Below are 20,981 nucleotides of genomic sequence, written 5' to 3'. Positions count from 1 at the left end.
AGTGCTACAGCCAAAGATAACTTTCAAAGCAAGTGATCACTGATTGACTTCCATCTGAACCTTAAACCTGAATGGATTCAGTCATCCTTACCCTTTCTGGTTCTCCCTTGGAAGAGCAATGTGTGTGCATGCTGTTGCCTCAATCATGACTGACTTTGTGTTTGTGGTCTCTGTAGTCTGCCAGGCCCTTCTGTCCATGGGATTCTCCAGGCAAGAATACTGGAGTGGGTTGCCATTTCTTTCTCCAGGCAGAAGAGCAATAGGAACCCTAGAAAAACCAAGCATGAAATTTACATGAAATAGTAAATATACAATCTAAATATTCTCTATTACAACCACAGAAAATGAAGTAGAAACAATCAGAATTACAGAAAAAAAAGACTATTTTAGATTTGCCTAATTATTCAAAAGTTTAAAGCACTGAATTTTACAATTATGAATACACTGAATTGATTAAAAATTTTTTCCTTGACCTTGGAAAATCTTTAGATTTGGGAGTGCTGATTATCTCCTGTGAAATCTCATTTCATTATTTCAGGAAAATTTATAATATAAAATCCCTTTCTTCGAATTGTATTTTTCAGTTCTTAGCATTTACTTTGAGTTTTAGAATTCTGTCTTTAAGCATCAAGTAAAGTAATCTAGTCTTAGCCAGTTTAAATGACATCATCAATGCAGATTAAATGTGTATCACTAGTAAGTGCTAGAGCTGTGGCTGGAATCCAGGTTTCCTGACTCCTAGGCTAGTACACACTACGCTTGAAGACCAGTACATCACAACATCATGACATCATCAAATAATCTTAGGCTCTCAGGGGCCTCAAAATCATGTAAACTCCCTTAAATTATAATCTGTGAACCAATGTATCAAAACACTGTGCATTGGCAGAGATTGGGTGCTGATTTTAAAAGCAGATTCCCTGACCTTATCAGACCTTCCAAATCAGAATACTTTGGGGTATGGCTGAGGAATTTGATAGATTTGTAAACTTACAGATTCTCAGATGATTGTTATATATCTATATTGAGCATACTTTTCTAGGAATACTGAAAAATTATAGTCGCTACTTAAAATCTTATGATAGGCACTTCCCTGGTGGCTCAGTGGTAAAGAATCCACCTGCCAGTGCAGAAGATACAGGTTCGATCCCTGATCCAGAAAGATCCCACATGCCTCTGCACCACAACTGTTGAGCCTGTGCTCTAGACCCCGGGAGCCAACTACTGAGCCCACATGCCCTAAAGTCCATGGTCTGCAGCAAGAGAGTAGCCCCCAGTCCCCACAAGTAGAGAAAAGTCCCTGCAGCAATGCAGACCCAGCACAGGCAAAACTAAATTTTTTTTTAATTTTCACAGGAAGCACTTTACTTCTGAAATTATCACAGCCCACTGTTGGGGAAAAGCATTAAAAAGCCATTGGAAAGATGAACAAAATCCCTGTTTTTATTACTTCTAACAGTTGGTTCTAGCTTCCTGAAACAAAACAGAATAGATTTCTCTTTTTTTTTTTTTTTCCCCTGGAACTTAAAATTTTCAAATTCAGTAACCAGACCCTCTGTACTTTCATTTAAGCAATCAATCATACCATTCTCCTTGTAGGAGAAAATGGAAGTAAATTAAATGTTAAGAAAATTTTGCTCTCTTTCTGGACCTGCTAGCATTATGCCACATTTCCCTAAGATTTGAAGCTATTTTTTCTCATTCATTTTTGATTATTATATATGTCAAATGTATAACATTCCAACAAAAAAGTTCCAGGATGGACACTTGTATCAGACCCAGATCTCATTTGCTTCCTTGGACCTCTTCCATGCCACCTACTTCCTGGCCTCCAGGCACTGGCTATCCCTCAGCCTCCCCCACCAGACAATTTTGTTCACGTCCTTGTGGTTCTACTGCCTGGGGCTGTAGTACCCAGAGAACGTTGGCTCCTTTTCCTACTTACAGACTTGGACCACCCACCCATTGAGAGTATGGATCTGTTACCCAGAGTGTCCTCTTAGAGAAACCCTGGTGATTCAGTGGAGCAGGTGTTAGGAGCAGTTGATATGTCCCAGGGTGAACTCTGACCAAGGAGGACAGGGGATAGAAGAAAAGTAACAGATTCACTGCCTGCTCTATCTTCTCTCATCAACTATTACAAGACACAATTTCCTTTACAGAATGTCTTGTGAAGTCCTGGTGGGCCAACTACACAGCACCTGCCCAGCTGCTCTCTCGCTCTGTGTGACTCATGGCAGAGTGGAGCCAGCGCATACATGGATTGATTTCCATTGCTGCGCAGCCTTCCTTGACTCACTCTTACTGCTTGACTGCCACAAGAAAGCATAATCACTTAATATCCTGTCTCAAGCTACATTCTAAGACAATACCATGTTGGTGCAAGCCAAGATAAACAGGAAATAGTTCCTTTCATAATATTGTACCTTAATGAATGACAGTGTGTATAGCATTTTGCCTCTGCTCATTTAAGTTGAACTTTCATGACAATTTCATACGCAGACAGTCATTTCATGATTTATACTTTTTAAGCAAAATGATAGAGTTTCTACCATTTACCTCTCTGGTGAGAAAACTTCTTGAATAATTGTGTTTCTTCTGCATATAATAAAAGATGAATAAGCTGTCAATCTATACATTTTTATTAATTTACATCTTGCCAAACCTGCTCAATTCATCTTTTAAAATTTTATTGAAGTATAGTTGATTTACAATGTGTTAATTTCTGCTGTACAGCAAATGATTCAGTTACATAAATATATGCATTCTTTTTCTCATATTCTTTTCCATTATGGTTTATCAAAGGATATAGTATATGGTCTCCTGTGCTATACAGTAAAACTTTGTTATTGATTCAATATATAATATTTTTCACCTGCTAATCCCAAACTACCCACTTCAAGGATCACTGCCTTGTGGCAAAAGAGGCTTGCATAATTCAATGAAGCTATGAGAATAGAGGGATAGGGAGGCCTAGCATGCTGCAGTCCATTGGATTGCAAAGAGTTGGACAGGATTGGGCAACTGACCAGCAACAACAACAATCCCAAACACCAAATCCATCCCTGCCCTACCCATCCTCCTCCAATCACATGTCTGTTCTCTGTGAATCTGTTTCTGTTTCACAGGTAAGTTTATTTGTGCTATGTTTTAAATTCTACCTGTGAATGATATCATATGACATTTGTCTTTCTAACTTACTTAGCACATTAATCTCTAGGTCCATCCTTGTTGCTGCAAATGGCATTATTTTATCCTTTTTGTGGCTGAGTAATATTCCATTGTATATATGCACCACATCTTCATCTTCTTTATCCATTCAAATGGACATTTATGTTGCTTCCAAGTCTTGGCTATTATAAATTGTGCTGCAGTGAACACTGGGGTACATGTATCTTTGTGAATTATGGTTTTCTCTGGATATATGCCCAGAAGTGGGATTGCTAGATTCTAGATGGCACCTCTATATTTAGTTTTTTGAGGAATCTCCTTGCTGTTTTCCACAGTAGGGGCACCAATTTACATTCCCGCCAACAGTGTAGGAGGATCCCTTTTTCTCCACACCCTCTCCAGCATTTGTTATTTGCACACTTTTAAATGATGGCCATTTTGACCAGTGTGAAATGGTACCTCATTTTAGGTTTGATTTTCATTTCTCTAATAACTAGTGATGTTGAGCATCTTTTCATATGCCTGTTGGCCATGTATATGTTTTTTTTTTGAGAAATGTCTATTTCAGTCTTCTGCCCATTTTTCAATTGGGTTGTTTGTTTTTCTGTTGTGTCATATGAGCTGTTTATTTATTTTGAAAATTAAGCCCTTATTGGTTGCATCATTTGCAAATATTTTCCCCCATTCTGTAGGTTGTCTTTTCATTTTGTTTATGGTTTCCTTTGCTATGCAAAAGCTTTTAAGTTTGATTGTTTCTCATTTGTTTATTTTTGCTTTTATTTTTATTGATTTGGTAGGATGACCTCAGAAAATATTGGTACGATTGTCAGAGAATATTTTGCCTATGATGTTTTCTAGCAGTTTTATGTTATAATATTTTATGTGTAAGACTTTAAGCCATTTTGCATTTATTCTTGTACAGAGTGTAAGGGTTTTTCTAGCTTCATCGATTTACATGCAGCTGTCCAACTTTCCCAGCACCACTTGCAGAACAGACTCTTTTTCTCATATTGAACTGTTTTGGCTACTGTAGATTTGTAGTATTGTCAAGTCTAGGAAAGTTATTCCTTCTGTCTGGTTCGCCTCTACCCCTCAGGATTACTTTGGCAATTCTTGATATTTGTTCTAGTTCTTGGAAAAATGTCATGGGGTAATTTGATAAGGCTTTCATTAAATCTGTAGATTGCTTTGTGTAGTGTTGCCATTTTAATAATAGTAATGTACTTTCTATTTTTTTGAATCAACTTTAGTTTTATGTATTAATGTTTTATACTTCTAAGCATATGTCTTTCACCTCCTTGGTGAGGTATATTCCTAAGTATTTTTTTGATGAAATTTTTAAAGGGATTGTTTACATTCCCTTTTTGATATTTTATTTTCAGTATAAAATTTTCTTTTTTGATAGTTTCTTTGTCTGATTTTGGTATCAGGGAGATGGTGGCTTCATAGAATGTCTCTGGGAGTGTTCCTTCCTCTAAAGTCTTTTGGAAGAGTTTGAGAAGGATGGGTATGGGTTCTTCATTGTATGCTTGGTGTAATCTGTGTACCAAACATTGTATGTAAAGCTATCTGGCCTTGGATTTTTGTCTGTAGGGAGTTTTTTTTTTTTTTTAACAGAATCTATTTCACTGCTAGTGACCAGTCTATTCAAATTATCTATTTCTTCTTGATTCAGTGTTGGCGGGTTGTGTTTCTAGAAACTTGTCCATTTCTTCTAGCTTGTCCAATTAGTATATAATTATTGATAACATTCTCTTATGGTGTTTTGTATTGCTGTAATATTGGTTGCTATGTTTCCTTTTTCATTTCTTATTTTGTTTATTGGGGCCTTCTCTTTTCTTCTTGATGAGTCTGGCCAGAGGCTTGTCAATTTTGTTTATCCTTTCATAGAACCACCTCTTAGTTTTACCTTTTTTTTTTTCTATTTTTTAATCTTTTATTTATTTCTTCTCTGATCTTTATTATTTTCTTCCTTCTGCTGACTTCTGATCTTTTTAAATTCTCTTAGGTGGTATGTTAGGTTGTTTATTTAAGAGTTTTGATCTTGAAGAAAGTCTGTATTGCTATGAACTTTCTTCTACGAGCTGCTTTTTTTGCATCCCATAGATTTTTGTATGGTTGTGTTTTTATTGTCACTTGTATCAAAATACTTTTAAATTTCCTCTTTGATTTCACTGTTGACCTATTAATTTTTTCATAGCATGTTGCTTGTTGTCCTTGTGGTCATGCTTTTCTCATTTCTTTTTCTGTGGCTGATTTCTAGTTTTATGCCATTGTGGTCAGAAAAGATGCGTGAAATAATTTCTATACTCTTAACTTTGTTGAGTCTTGTTTCTGTGCCCTTATATATGGTCATTCCTAGAGAATGTTCCATGTGCACTTGAAAAGAATGGTTATTCTAGTTTTGGAGGGGAGGATGTAAGACCCTGAAAGTACCAATTAAGTCTAACTGTCCTATTGTATAATTTAGGATCTCCATTGCCTTATTGATTCACTGTCTTGAAAAATCTGTCCATTGATGTAAGTGCAGTGTTAAAATATCCTACTATTTTGTATTCGCATCGATTTCTTCCTTTATGTCTGTTAGTATTTGTTTTATATAAGTGGATGTTCCTATATTGGGTACATATATGTTGACAAGTGTAATATCCTCTTCTTGTATTGATCCTTTTAACACATTATTGACTAGAGACACATTAATATGTCTTTTGCTATCCAAATGCTATTGACTGGAAGATTTAAATATTCACTTACCTAACAAATGGCTGGCCACAGACATTAGTTTCTGCAAAAATCCCCCAGTCAATAATGTGTTAACATTATATAGTATCTTGTCTTATGTTTCTTTATGGCCTATGTTCTAAAGTCTATTTCGTCTCAGTATTGTGACCCCCTACTTTCTTGTCATTTCCATTTACATGAAATATCTTTTTTTAACCCTCACCTTCATTCTATGTGTGTCCTTTGTCCTAAGTGGGCCTCTTCTACACAGCATATTGTAGGCTTTCTGTTGTTGTTGTTAACCAATCTGTCACTCTGTCTTTTAATTGGAGCATTGTCCAGTGACATTTAAGGTAGTTATTGATAGATTTGTATTTATTGACACTTAAATCTCTTTTTTTTTCCCCCATTGACTTTGTATTTCTTCTTTGTTCCTTCCTTTTTGTTTTTCCTTTTATGGTTTTCTTTTCTTTCATACTATGCTTGCATTCTCTTCTTTTGTTCTTTTGTGAATCTGTTATATGTTGTTGATTAGTGATTATCGTATTTTTCAAGTATGTTAACCCATTGCTGTATTTACTTGCTTTAAGCTGATAGTCATATAGGTTCAAACACATAAGAAAAAAGTCTACATTTCTTACTCTCCTCCCCAACATTTTATACTTTTGATGTCCTTCTTTGCCTCTTCATGCTTTTCTTTTTGCTGTTCATTTCAGTTATCACTTTTACAATTTTTTATTTTAATTTTTTAATCTGTGTACTGTCTTATTTAAGTGATTTACTTTTTCATCCTATTTCTTAAACATTCTTGCTTATTTTCTATTTTTTTCATTTCTTTTAAGATATTTTTAGTATCTCTGTAGTCTTTTATTTTTTGCTTGTCAGAGAAATTCTTTCTCCTTCTGTTGTAAATGATAAGCTTGCTGAGTAGAGTATTCTAGGTTGCACATTTTTCCCTTTCAGGATTTTGAATATATCTTGTCATTCCCTTCTGGCATGCAATGTTTCTGTAGAGAAACCAGCTGATAGCCTTATGGTGGTTACCTTGCAGTTAACTCCGATTTCTATTGTTGGACCTATAAAACTATGTTGGAAAAAAGTGGAGAGTGGACATCCTTGTCTTCTTTCTGATCTTAGAGGAAATGTTTTTAGTTTTTCATCACTGAGAATGGATTTGTCATATATGGCCTCCATTATGTTGATATAGTTTCGCTCTATGCCCACTTGCTGGAGAATTTTTATCATAAATGGACATTGAATTTTGTAAAAATATTTTTATGCATTTTTTGAGATGATCATATGATTTCTAGTCTTTAATTTATTAATGTGGTGTATCATCTATTGATTTGGGGATGTTGAAAAGCCCTGTCATAGCTGGGCTAAATCACTTTAGATCATGGTGTATGATAATTTTAATGTATTTTTGGATTTGGTTTGCTAGTATTTTGTTTCAGATTTTTGCATCTGTGCTCATCAGTGATATTGGCCTGCAGTGTGTGTGTGTGTGTGTGTGTGTGTGTGTGTGTGTGTGACATCTTTGGTTTTGGTGTCAGGTTGTTTGTGGCTTCATAGAATGAACTTAGGGGTGTTCCTTCCTCTGCAGGTTTTTGAAATAGTTTGAGAAGAGTAGGAGTTAACTCTCCTCTAACTGTTTCAGTTCAGTTCAGTTCTGTTGCTCAGTCGTGTCCGACTCTTTGTGACCCCATGAATCGCAGCATGCCAGGCCTCCCTGTCCATCACCATCTCCCGGAGTTCACTCAGACTCACGTCCATCGAGTCTGTCATGCCATCCAGCCATCTCGTCCTCTGTTGTCCCCTTCTCCTCCTGCCCCCAATCCCTCCCAGCATCAGAGTCTTTTCCAATGAGTCAACTCTTTCCATGAGGTGGCCAAAGTACTGGAATTTCAGCTTTAGCATCATTCCCTCCAAAGAAATCCCAGGGCTGATCTCCTTCAGAATGGACTGGTTGGATCTCCTTGCAGTCCAAGGGACTCTCAAGAGTCTTCTCCAACACCACACTTCAAAAGCATTAATTCTTCGGCCCTCAGCTTTCTTCACAGTCCAACTCTCACATCCATACATGACCACAGGAAAAACCATAGCCTTGACTAGATGGTTTAGTATAATAGAATTTGCCTATGAAGCCATCTGGTCCTGGACTTTGTTGGAAGTTTTTTAAATCACAGTTTTAATTTTAGTCTTGTGATTGATCTGTTCATATGTTCTATTTCTTCCTGGTTTAGTCTTGAAAGGTTATATCTTTCTAAGAATTTGTCTATTTCTTTTTGTTTGTACATTTTATTGGCATATAATTGCTCTTTGTAGTCTCTTGTGATCCTTTATATTTCTGTGAAGTCAGTTGTATTTTCTCCTTTTCCATTTCTAATTTTATTGATTTAAGTTCTCTCAATTTTTTTCTTAATGAGTCTGGATAAACATTTATCAATTTTGTTTATCTTCTCAGAGAAGCAGCTTTTAGTTTCGCTGATCTTTTCTGTTGTTTTCTTCATCTCTATTTCATTTATTTCTGCTCTGATCTTTATGATTTCTTTCCTTTTACTAATTTTGGATTGTGTTTGTTTTTCTTTCTCTAATCACTTTAGGCATAAGGTATTTACTTGATATTCTTCTGGTTTCTTGAGGTAAGATTGTATTGCTATAAACTTCCCCCTCAGAACTATTTTTGCTGTGTCCCATAGGTTTTAGATTCTTGTGTTTTTGTTCATTTGTCTCAAGGTATTTTTTATTTCCTCTTTGAGTTCTTCAGTGATCCATTGGTTGTTTAGTAACATTGCTTATACTTCATGGGTTTGTGATTTTTACCATTTTTTCCCTATAATTGATTTCTAATGTCATAGAATTGTGGTTGGAAAAGATACTTGATATTACTTCAGTTTTCCTAAATTTACTGAGACTTGAATTTTCATTCAAGATGTGATCTAACCTGAAGAATGTTCCATATGCTCTTGAGTAGAAAAGTGTACTTTGTCACTTTTGGATGGATTGTCCTATAAATATCAATTAAGAACACAACACTGTTAAGTAATTATCCTCCAATTAATAATAAAAATATTAATTAAGTCTGTCTGGTCTAATGTGTCTTTTACAGCTTTCATTTCCTTACTGACTTTCTGTTTGGATATCTGTCCATTGGTGTAGGTGGTTGTTAAAGTCCCCCACTTTTCTCCCCTTTTATGGCTCTTAGCATTTGCCTTATATGTTGAGGTGCTTCTATGTTGAGTGCATATATATTTATAATTACTATGTCTCCTTCTTGGATTGATCCCTTGGTCATTAGGTAATGTCCTTTCTTGTCTCTTATTAAAATCTTTAAAGTCTATTTTGTTTGATATGAGCATTGCTACTCAAGCTTTATCTTGATTTCCATTTGTATGGAATATGTTTTTCCATCCCATTGCTTTCAGTAAGTATGTGTCTCCAGGTTTCAAGTAGATCTCCTATTAGAAAGAGCAAATATACAGGTTTTTTGTACCCATTCAGCTAGTCACTATCTTTTGGTGGAGCATTTAATTCATTTACATTTAAGGTAGCTATCAATATGTATGTTCCTATTGCATTGTTTTCAGTGTTTTGGGTAGTTTTCTCCTTTTGTTCTCTTATATTTTGATGACCATCTTTAGTGTTATGTTTGGGTTGCTTTTTCTTTTGTGTGCTTGTGTCTCTTGTAGTTTTTGGTTTGCATTTCCCATGAGGTTTTGGTAAAGCAGTCTATACATATGCAAGATTGTTTCAAGTTGCTGGTCTATTAATTTCAATTGCAGTTCTCATTCCCTGCATTTGTACTCTCCTCACGGTGGCTGGTTTTGATACCATATTTATGCGTGGATGATTTCTTATGCATGGATGATTTCCTGCTTTTGCTGTAACAGTGAGCTTTCCCATTTGTTATTTTTTTGTTTCTAGTTATGGCCTCTTTTTCCGCCATTCCTAGAGAAGTTTTTTTAACATTTCCTGTAAAGCTGGTTTGATGGTGCTGAATTCTCTTAGGTTTGGGTTTTCTGTAAAACTTTTGATTTCTCCATTGAAGCTGAATGAAAGCCTTGCTGGGTAGAGTATTCTTGGTTGTAGATTTTTCTGTTTCATCACTTTAAAGATATCATGCCACTTCCTTCTGTCTGCAGAATTTCTGCTGAAAAATCAGCTGATAACATTATAGAGATTCCCTTGTATGTTATTTGTTGCTTTAAAAAAATGTACTTATTTTTGGTTGTGCTGGGTGTCTGTTGCTGCATGCAGGCTTTCTCTAGTTGTGGTGAGTAGAGGCTACTCTGTGTTGCCGTGCACAGGCTTGTCATTGAGGTGGCTTCTCTTGTAGTGGAACACAGACTCTATGCACATGAACTTCAGTAGTTGCAGTATGGGGGCTCAGTAGTCATGTCTTGTGGGCCCTAGAGTTCGAGGGCTTCAGTCATGGTGCAAAGGCTCAGTTGTTGCAGCTTGTGGGCTCTAGAGCCTGGGCTCAGTTGTGGTACTTGGGTTTAGTTGCCCCACAGCATGTGGAATCTTTCTGGACTGGGGATCAAATCCATGCCCCCTGAACCCATATCCCCTGCATTGCAGGCAGATTCTTATTCAGTGTACCACCAGGAAAGTTCTCTTGTTGGTTTCAATCTATTTTTTATTAGTTTAATTAATTTGTATCTCAGCATGTTCCTCCTTGGCTCAGATGATAAAGAATTGCTAGCAAGGCAACAAACCTGGGTTTGGTCCCTGGGTTGGGAAGATCCCCTGGAGAAGGGAATGGCCACCTGCTCCAGTATTCTTGCCTGGAAAATCCCATGGACAGATGCTACATGCGGGCTACAGTCCATGAGGTAGCAAAGAGATGGACACAACTAAGCAACTGAGTGTGCACACACATACACATATAATTCTTATTAAAAAGTATTGATCATAATTCTATGAACTATCCAGTAGGTCCTACTTGGTTATCTATTTTAAATATAGTAGTGTGTTTATGTTAATCCCAAACTTTTGTTAATCCCAAATTATTGCTCCTGCCCTCTTTCCCTTTTGGTAGTTATAAGTATGTTTTCTATGTCTATGGATCTATTCCTCTTTGGATATTAAGTACATTTGTATCTTAGAAAAATAAAAGGTTCCACATATAAGTGATAACCTATAATACCTGTCTTTCTCTCTGGCTTACTTGGTATAGTAATTTCTAGGCCCATCCATGTTGCTGCAAATGGCATTATTTCATTCTTTTTTTATTGCTGAGTAATATTCCCTTGTATATATGTGCCACGTCTTTATTCACCTGTTGATGGAGACTTTTTAGGTTGTTTTCATGTCTTGGCTAATGTAAATAGTGCTGCAATAAACACTGGAGTATGTATCTTTTTGTATGGTTTTCTCCAGGTGTACGTCCAGGAGTGGGATTGCAGGATCATATGGTAGTTGCATTTTTAGTTTATCAAGGAACCTCCATTGTGTTCTCCAATTGCTGTACCAATTTGCATTCCTACAAAGATTGTAGGTGGGTTCATTTTTCTCCACACCCTCTCTAATATTTGTTATTTGTAGCCTTTCTATAATGGCCATTCTGACCAATGTAAGGTGATACCTCATTGGAGGTTTGATTTGCATTGCTCTAATAATTAGCAATGTTGAGCATCTTTTCATGTGCCTTTTCACTATCTTTATGTCTTCTTTGGAGCAATGTCTATTTAGGTCTTCTGCCCATTTTTTCATTGGATTTTTTAAAATTGATCTGGCTTTTCAGTCCGGCACTGAGTGGTTCTTTGGATCATGTCTGGTGGCTCTGCGGATTATAACAGAGAACATGGCAGCCCAGAGGGAATGGACCCCGATGGTGTCATCGAGAGCAACTGGAATGAGATTGTTGATAACTTTGATGATATGAACTTAAAGGAGTCTCTTCTTCAGGGCATCTATGCTTATGGTTTTGAGAAGCCATCAGCTATTCAGCAGAGAGCTATTATTCCATGTATTAAAGGGAATGATGTGATTACTCAAGCTCAGTCAGGTACTGGCAAGACAGCCACATTTGCTATTTCCATCCTGCAACAGTTGGAGATTGAGTTCAAGGAGACCCAAGCACTAGTATTGGCCCCCACCAGAGAACTGGCTCAACAGATCCAAAAGGTAATTCTGGCACTTGGAAATTATATGGGAGCAACTTGTCATGCCTGCATTGGTGGAACAAATGTTAGAAATGAAATGCAAAAACTGCAGGCTGAAGCACCACATATTGTTGTTGGAACACCAGGGAGAGTGTTTGATATGTTAAACAGAAGATATCTCTCTCCAAAATGGATCAAAATGTTCGTTTTGGATGAAGCAGATGAAATGCTGAGCTGAGGGTTTAAGGATCAAATCTATGAGATTTTCCAAAAATTAAATACTAGTATTCAGGTGGTGTTGCTTTCTGCCACAATGCCAACAGACGTGTTGGAAGTGACCAAAAAATTCATGAGAGATCCAATTCGAATTTTGGTGAAGAAGGAAGAATTGACCCTTGAAGGAATCAAGCAGTTTTATATTAATGTTGAAAGAGAGGAATGGAAGTTGGATACACTTTGTGACTTGTACGAGACACTGACAATTACACAGGCTGTTATTTTCCTCAATACAAGGCACAAGGTGGACTGGCTCACAGAGAAAATGCATGCCAGGGACTTCACAGTTTCTGCCCTGCATGGTGACATGGACCAGAAAGAAAGAGATGTTATCATGAGGGAATTTCGATCAGGGTCAAGCCGTGTTCTGATCACTACTGACTTGTTGGCTCATGGAATTGATGTGCAACAAGTGTCATTGGTTATAAACTATGATCTACCTACCAATCGTGAAAATTACATTCACAGAATTGGCAGAGGGGGTCGATTTGGGAGGAAAGGTGTGGCTATAAACTTTGTTACTGAAGAAGACAAGAGGATTCTACATGACATTGAGACTTTCTACAATACTACAGTGGAGGAAATGCCAATGAATGTGGCCGACCTTATTTAATTCCTGGGATGAGATAATTTTGAATGCAGTGCTCGCTGTTGCTGAATAGGCGATCACAACGTGCATTGTGCTTCTTTCTTTGGGAATATTTGAATCTTGTCTCAATGCTCATAATGGATCAGAAATACAGATTTTGATAGCAAAGTGACATTAGTCGTGAGCTCTTGTGAGGAAAGTCATTGGCTTTATCCTCTTTAGAGTTAGACCGTTGGGGTGGGTATAAAAGATGGGGTCTGTAAAATCTTTCTTTCTTAGAAATTTATTTCCTAGTTCTGTAGAAATGGTTGTATTAGATGTTCTCTATCATTTAATAATATACTTTGTGGACTAAAAGATATAAGTGCTGTATAAAATCAGCCAATTATGTTAAACTAGCATATCTGCCTTTATTGTGTTTGTCATTAGCCTGAATAGAAAGGCCTTTAAAATTGATTTTTTTTTAGCATTTGGATGCATTTTGTTTGGTATTATATTTATTCAATAAAGTATTTAATTAGTGTTAAGTGTGAACTGGACCCTGTTGCTAAACCCCAGCAAGCAATCATCCTAGGTAGGGTTAAACCCCCAGTAAAATTGCCATATTGCACATGTCTTAATGAAGTTTGAATGTTAAATAAATTGTATATTCACTTAAAAAAAATAAAATAAAATTGATCTGAATAACTGTATATTTTGGAGATTAATCCCATGTCAGTCACATCATTTGCAAATATTTTATTCCATTGCATATGTTGTCTTTTTGTTTTGTTTATGGCTGCCTTTGCTGTGCAAAACTTATAAATTTAATTAGGTCCTATTTATTTTTTGAAAGAAATTGAAAAGATGACACAAATATATGGAAATATATAGTGTTCTTATGTTGGAAGAATCTATATTGTCAAAATGACTAAAGTGCCCATGGCAATCTACAGATTTGATGCAATCTCTATCAAATCATCAATGCCATTTCTCACAGAATGAAGAAAAAAAAAATTTATAGAAACACAGAAAGACCCCAAATAACCAAAGCAATCATGAGAAAGAAAAATGGAGCTGGAAGAATCAGGATCCCTAAATTCAGACTATGCTATAAAGCTACATTAATCAAAACATTACCAACCTGGCATTAAAAAAAAAAAAACAAACAAACAGAAATATAGATCAGTGGAATAGGATAGAAAACCACAAATAAGCCCACATATCTATGATCAATAAATCTACAACCAAGGAGGCAAGAATATACAGTGGAGAAAAGAGTCTCTTTAATAAGTAGTGCTTGGAAAACTGGACAGCTACATGTAAAATAATGAAATTAAAACATTCTCAATCACCACACACAAAAATAAACCCAAAGTGGATTGAAGATGTAAATATAAGACCAGACACTACAAAACTCCTAGAGGAAAACTTAGACAGAATTATTTTTAAAATATATTTGTCCTTTTCTCCTTTTCCCACTGATTAAGGCCTCCAGCTAGCATGGAGGTGGTAGCAAATGCCTAGGGCACTAGAGATTTGTTATATGACCTTAGCCACAAAAGAGGGGCAATTATCACTTTGTAAAAACTGTAGGGTCTGAACTGAGGAATTATTTTCTTTCATAATGCCATTATTACTTCCTGAGCTCGCTGGGTCCATGTTGGAAAGGCTTCACCAACCTATTAACACTTTAACAACCAGGAAGTATTTATATCTCTGAGGATGGCATCTGTGAAAAGTCTGCTTGTCAGTTTTCTATCAGATAAATTCCTCTTCTTTGGAAGGACTGGAGGAGGGGTGGAGACCTAAGTTTTCCCCTGGGTTGTTATGGTAGTATATATTACAGGCCTTTGTGATTTCTGAGACAGTCTGAGAAAGCCTATGCTGGAAAAATTTCTACCAGGTTAGTCAAATTGTCCCTCCCCAGATGAGAGGAGTCATAGAGTGCCTTTAAAATTGTCCATGTAATGCTCTGGGCAGCATTATTGTTTGTTCCTCAGTCCACCATTCACTGGAGCTATTTTGATATCCCCCAGTTCTTGCCTACTTTATTTCCTTGTTTGTATGCTGGGATGGTGAAAGCAGGTTAGTACATGAAAGAGTAAGGTGGTCCAAGTTGAAGGGATTTTAAGAGCTGCACTCTACTGTCTTGTCAGCCAGGTTATTTCCTGATACTGTAAATTTCCCTTCTGGTGTCTCTTACAGTGGATAACCAACACTTTCTTAGGGTCTTGTTCTGCCTCTAGGAGTTCTAGGAGAACTCCTGGCAGTGCCGGAGGGGAGAGCCCCATGCAGTCAGAGTCTTCTATGTTTTCAGATGGCAGCATGAGCATGTAACACAAAAAATGCAGACTTGGAATTTGTCTAATGTTGATCACAGCAGATGGTGATTGCAGCCATGAAATTAAAAGACGCTTACTCCTTGGGAGGAAAGTTATGACCAACCTAGATAGCATATTCAAAAGTAGAGACATTACTTTGCCAACAAAGGTCGGTCTAGTCAAGGCTATGGTTTTTCCAGTAGTCATGTATGGATGCCAGAGTTGGACTGTGAAGAAAGCTGAGCACCAAAGAATTGATGCTTTTGAAGTGTGGTGTTGGAGAATACTCTTGAGAGTCCCTTGGACTGCAAGGAGATCCAACCAGTCCATTCTAAAGGAGATCAGCCCTGGGATTTCTTTGGAGGGAATGATGCTGAAGCTGAAACTCCAGTACTCTGGCCACCTCATGGAAAGAGTTGACTCATTGGAAAAGACTCTGATGCTGGGAGGGATTGGGGGCAGGAAGAGAAGGGGACGACAGAGGATGAGATGGCTGGGTGGCATCACCAACTCGATGGACGTGAGTCTGAGTGAACTCCGGGATTTGGTGATGGACCAGGAGGCCTGGTGTGCTGCAGTCCATGGGGTCGCAAAGAGTCGGACACGACTGAGCGACTGAGCTAACTAATGTTGATCCTCTTGTCTTTTCCTAGGTTTTGAGCTAGAACTAGAGCTATAAGCTTAGGTTGTTTTTTTGTGTGTGTGTTTGTGCCAAGGTTTGGGTTGGCAGGGCATCAGTCTCTGTGAGCTTGTAGAAATCTACTCTGGCATACCTGGATTTCTGGATGCCATCATGTATGTAGCTAACTTCCATCAATAAACCAGACAGCATCAGGGTCCTCCAGGGGCTGGTCCCTAAGATCAGGTCTGCTGGAATATTGTTCAATGGTCTCAGTACAAGAATGAGACAGCTCCCTTGGGCTTTCTACTTGCATAAATATAGCTGGATTTAAGGCATGTCATACTGTAAGGGTCACCTCACAAGAGTCAAGAAGGAGGGCTTGATATTTTGTGAGGCGGCCTCCAGTCAGCTCTTGTTGTCCTTCAATTTCTAATATTCCCTGTACCTGTGTGGGGTGGAAACCTCAGGGCTTGACCCTCTTGTGGCCTCTTCAACTAGCACAGCTGTGGCTGCTATGACTCAGACAGCCTGGCCATCCGGGGGCCACTGGGTCCAATTCCCTGGAGAGATGCTCCTGGCCACAGAATTGGCCCTACTTTTTGGGTGAGAATTCTCAGTGTTATTCTGCTTTGAGGTCAATAGAGGGCTTGTTAAGCTCTGGGATCCCTAGGGCTGGGGCACTAGTCAGGGATGTCTTAATATAATCACATGTTCTTTTATAAATTCCTTGTCTAATCTAGAGATTCTATGTCTTGTCCCTTCAAGGCCTTATTGTGAATTTTGTTTTTATTTTTTTTGACTGCACTGGGTCTTCATTTTGGGATGCAGGCTTCTCTAGTTGCAGAGCACAGCAGTACGTGGGATCTTACTTCCCTGACCAGGGATTGAACTCAGGTCCTCTGCATCGGGAGTGAAGAGTGTTGTCCACTGGACCACCAGGAAAATACCCTCATACAATGGTTTTTCCTTGAGACCAAATCCAGGGATTCAAATCTCTTAAAACCCAGCCATTCCTAAGAAGGGTCTAAGCTGTTTCTTTTTTTGTGGTGATTGTAAATGGATGGTTGCTTCCTTATGCTGGGTTGTAAGGGTGCACTTCCCTGGGCTTAGATCATGTCCCAATGAGGTGACTGTGTAGGGGGAAGTTTGGGCTTTTATTGGGGATACTTATACCCCTTGGAGCCCAGAAAATTGAGGATACAGAATACAGTGTTTTGGCTTAGAGGGTAAAGTGTCTGCCTGCAATGCAGGAGACCTGGGTTCAATCCCTGGGTCGGGAAGATCCCCTGGAGAAGGAAATGGCAACCCACTCTAGTATTCTTGCCTGGAGAATCCCATGGGTGGAGGAGCCTGGTAGGCTACAGTCCATGGCATCACAAAGAGTCGGACATGACTGAGCAACTGAACTGAACGAATCTAACTTTAGTTCCCTTAATTCCAAGACATGACTAAGCGACTTCACTTTACACAGTGTTTTAGTCTGAAGCTTTCTTTGAAGGGATACAGATAAGGACACTATCTACATATGGTGATAATGGCCCTGTAATGGAAAAGACTCTGATGCTGGGAGGGATTGGGGGCAGGAGGAGAAGGGGACGACAGAGGATGAGATGGCTGGATGGCATCACTGACCTGATGGACGTGAGTCTGAGTGAACTCCGGGAGTTGGTGATAGACAGGGAGGCCTGGCGTGCTGCGATTCATGGGGCTGCAAAGCGTCAGACACAACTGAGCAACTGAACTGAACTGATCTAACTTTAGTTCCCTTAATTCCAAGACCTTGCCAGGCAGGTGTGGACTATCCTGGAATCCATGAGGAAGGACATTATAGGTATATTGTTGGGTTTCCTCAGTGTCTCTGTCAGTCCATTCAAAAGAAAAAAGGGGGTCCTTTCCTGGTAGTCTCGTGGTTGAGAATCTGCCTTCCAATGCAGGGGACATAGGTTTGATCCCAGATCCTGGTCCAGAAACTAAGATCCCACACGCCAAGGGGCAACCAAGCCCATGTGCCGCAGCTACTGATTGCCACAAGTACTGAGCCTGTGTGCTCTAGAGCCCGAGCTCTACAACAAGAGAAGCCACCACACTGAGAGGCCTGCTCAGCACAACTCGAGAGTATCCCTTCCCCTGCTGCAACTAGTGAAAGCCCGCAAGCAGCAAGAGCCCGTGTACTATAACAAAGACCCAGCACAGCCAAAAATAAGTAAGAATTTTTAAAATGGCATTTGGACTTTCCTGATGGCTCAGAAATTAAGACTCTGCACTTCAAATGCAAGGGGCAAGAGTTTGATCCCTGATCAAGGACTAACATCTCAAGTGTTGCAAGGTGTGGCCAAAAAAGAAAAAGAGTATTGAGAATCAGGGTGAGCTGGTTTGCAGAATGCATCTTTACGATCAAGGACTGTAAACCAGGGTGTATCCTTGGGTATCTGAGAAGGGTTGTCTATGGATTGGGAACAACTGGATGGAGAGGTTACCGCCTCACTCAACATTCAGAGACCTTGAACCATTCTTTATTCCCCACTAGGTTTGAAGACAGGTAGAATTGAAGTATTGCAGGGAGATTGACATGGCACCAAAAGCCTATACTGAATCAGTTTTGAGATCAGGGGTTGAAGGCCTTGTTGAGCCTCTGGTTCTATGGAATATCGGTGCCTGGAGGAGAAGTTACTAGATTTTTTCAAGGTGATTTTTATAGGGATGACAAACTTAAACATCCCTGGGATTCTCTGATCCCAGTTTTTCAATTTCTTGGGGGAATATTTTGGGGTGGACTGTCCATGTCTTGTATAATACATAGCACAGAGGAAAACATTTCTTGCTTTTGGTCTTCATGGATAATAAGAGTCACCCTCAGGCTGAGAGAAAGTCCCTTCCTAATAGTGGGCTGGGACAGTCAGGCGTGACAAGAACTTGTGAGTTATAAGGGTCTTTGACCAGGTGCAAGATAGAGGGGTAATGAAGTGTTTTAGCTTTTATCTTCCTCCTATCCCAACAACAGAACAAGTTTTGGGAGCAAGGGGTCCAGTGTGAGAAGTCAGGACAGAGTAAGTGGCTCCTTTGTCCCCTGGAAACTGGATAGACTTACCTGCCATTTCATTGTTGTTCATTCGCTAAGTTGTGTCCAGTTCTTTGTAACCCCCATGGACTACAGCATGCCATGCTTCCCTGTCCTTAACTATCTCCTGGAGATTGCTCAAATTCATGTGCAGTGAGTTGATGATACCATCCAACCATCTCATCCTCTGTTGTTCCCTTCTCCTCCTGCCCTCAGTCTTGCCCAACATCAGGGTCTTTTCTAGTGATTTCACTCTGCATCAGATGGTCAAAGTATTGGAGCTTCAGCATCAGTCCTTCCAATGAATATTCAAGGTTATTTCCTTTAGGGTTGGTTTGATATCCTTGCAGTCCAGGGGACTCTCAAGAGTCCTCTCTGGCACTACAGTTTGAAAACATCCATTTTTTGGTGCTCTGACTTCTTTATGGTCCAACTCTCACATCCATACATGACTACTGGAAAAACCATAGCTTTGACTAGCTGGACCTTTGTCAGCAAAATGATATCTCTGCTTTTTAATATGCTGTCTAAGTTTGTCGTAACTTTCCTCCCAAGGAGCAAGTGTCTTTTAATTTCATGGCTGCAGTCACTATCTGCACTGATTTTGGAGCCTAAGAAAATGTCACTGTTTCATATTTTTCCACATCTATTTGCCATGAAGTGATGGAGTTGGATGCCATGATCTTAGTTTTTTGAATGTTGAGTTTTAAGCCAGCATTTTCACTCTTCTCTTTCACCTTCGTCGCATTCTTCAGTTCCTCTTCCCTTTCTTCCATTAGAATGGTATTATCTGCATATCTGAGGTTGTTGATAGTTCTCTCAGCAATATAAATTCCAGTTTGTGATTCATCAGTCCCAGCATTTCTCATGATGTATTCTGCATATAAGTTAAATAAATAAGCAAGGTGAAAATATACACCCTTGTTGTACTCCTCTTCTTACTTTGAACTAGCCTGTTGTTCCATGTTTGATTCTGACTGTTGCCTCTTGACTTGCATACAGGTTTCTCAGGAGATGGGTAAAGTGGTCTGGTATTCCCATCTCTTAAATAATTTTCCACAGTTTGTTGTTATCCACATAGCCAAAGGCTTTCGCATAGTCACCGAAGCAGCAGAAGATGTTTTCCTAGAATTCCCTTGCCTTCTCAAATGTTGGTAATTTGATCTCTGGTTCCTCTGCCATTTTTAAACCTAGCTTGTACATCTGGAAGTTCTCAATTCATGTGCTGCTTAAGCCTAGCTTGAGGGATTTTGAGGTAGCATGTGAAATGAGTACAATTGTACAGTAGTTTGAACATTTTTTGATATTGTCCTTTGGGACTGAAAACTGACCTTCCCCAGTACTGTGGCCACTGCTGAGTTTTCCAAATTTGCTGGCATACTGAGTGCAGCACTTTAACAGCATCATCTTTTAGGATTTTAAATAGCCATTTCAGTGGTATCCTGTAATTGTTCCTGTGTGAGAATGACTGTCTTCTCAGGAGCATTGGGAGGTCCTGGGTCCTATCAACAACCATGACTAGCTGGGGGGAATTTCCTTCCTTCAGAGCTGGAGGCATTTCCTCCTCCAGTGGCCCACCTTCTTACAGTGAGGATGATGTCTGGGTGTATGCTGTGACCTGTTTCCTGGGCTCTAGGGTTAGGGCTCCCACAGTTTAAAAAGGCTTCCTTTCCTGGCAACAGTCTTCTGGAAATACTTTTAGGGTTTCCAGGGAGATGGGTGAGGTTTTGTTATGACGGCTGCAGTCCTTCCTTTCATAAGTCACACTGTACCTTCCTTTCCTCCTCATCCTGGTCTCTGTTGGTAAAGATAGTGAAAGCTGTATCAGTAAGAAGGTCACAAGGCATTTGGGGCCCCATAGCAAACTTTTGAAGCTCCCTACTAATGTTAGGGTCTGATTTGCTAATGAAGTGAGTTGCAAATAAAGGGAATCCTTCCAAAGATCTGCGTCTACATCTGTATAGTTTCTGATGGCATCTCCCAGTGAGGCCTGAAATAGGGCTGGATTTTCATCTTGATCTTGGGTGATCTCTTTAACCTTAGCATGGTTAGCAGGTTTAGTTATGCATCGTTTCTTCCCTTCCATGAAGGATCATGGAAGGATCATGTGGTCCCTTCTCTTGATTCCAGGCTG

General features: G+C 39.0%; 1 pseudogene; it reads left to right on the top strand.

Annotated features, from left to right (window-relative positions):
* Nucleotides 1-11,628: 11,628 nt before the first annotated feature.
* On the top strand, nt 11,629-13,538 carry LOC114110819 (eukaryotic initiation factor 4A-II-like; annotated as a pseudogene).
* Nucleotides 13,539-20,981: the final 7,443 nt, after the last annotated feature.

Source organism: Ovis aries, chromosome 25, assembly GCF_016772045.2.
Source record: "Ovis aries strain OAR_USU_Benz2616 breed Rambouillet chromosome 25, ARS-UI_Ramb_v3.0, whole genome shotgun sequence".
In the NCBI taxonomy this organism is placed as follows: Eukaryota; Metazoa; Chordata; class Mammalia; order Artiodactyla; family Bovidae; genus Ovis; species Ovis aries.
Note: the sequence above shows the minus strand (reverse complement) of the source record. Positions and strands in the feature narration are given on the sequence as shown.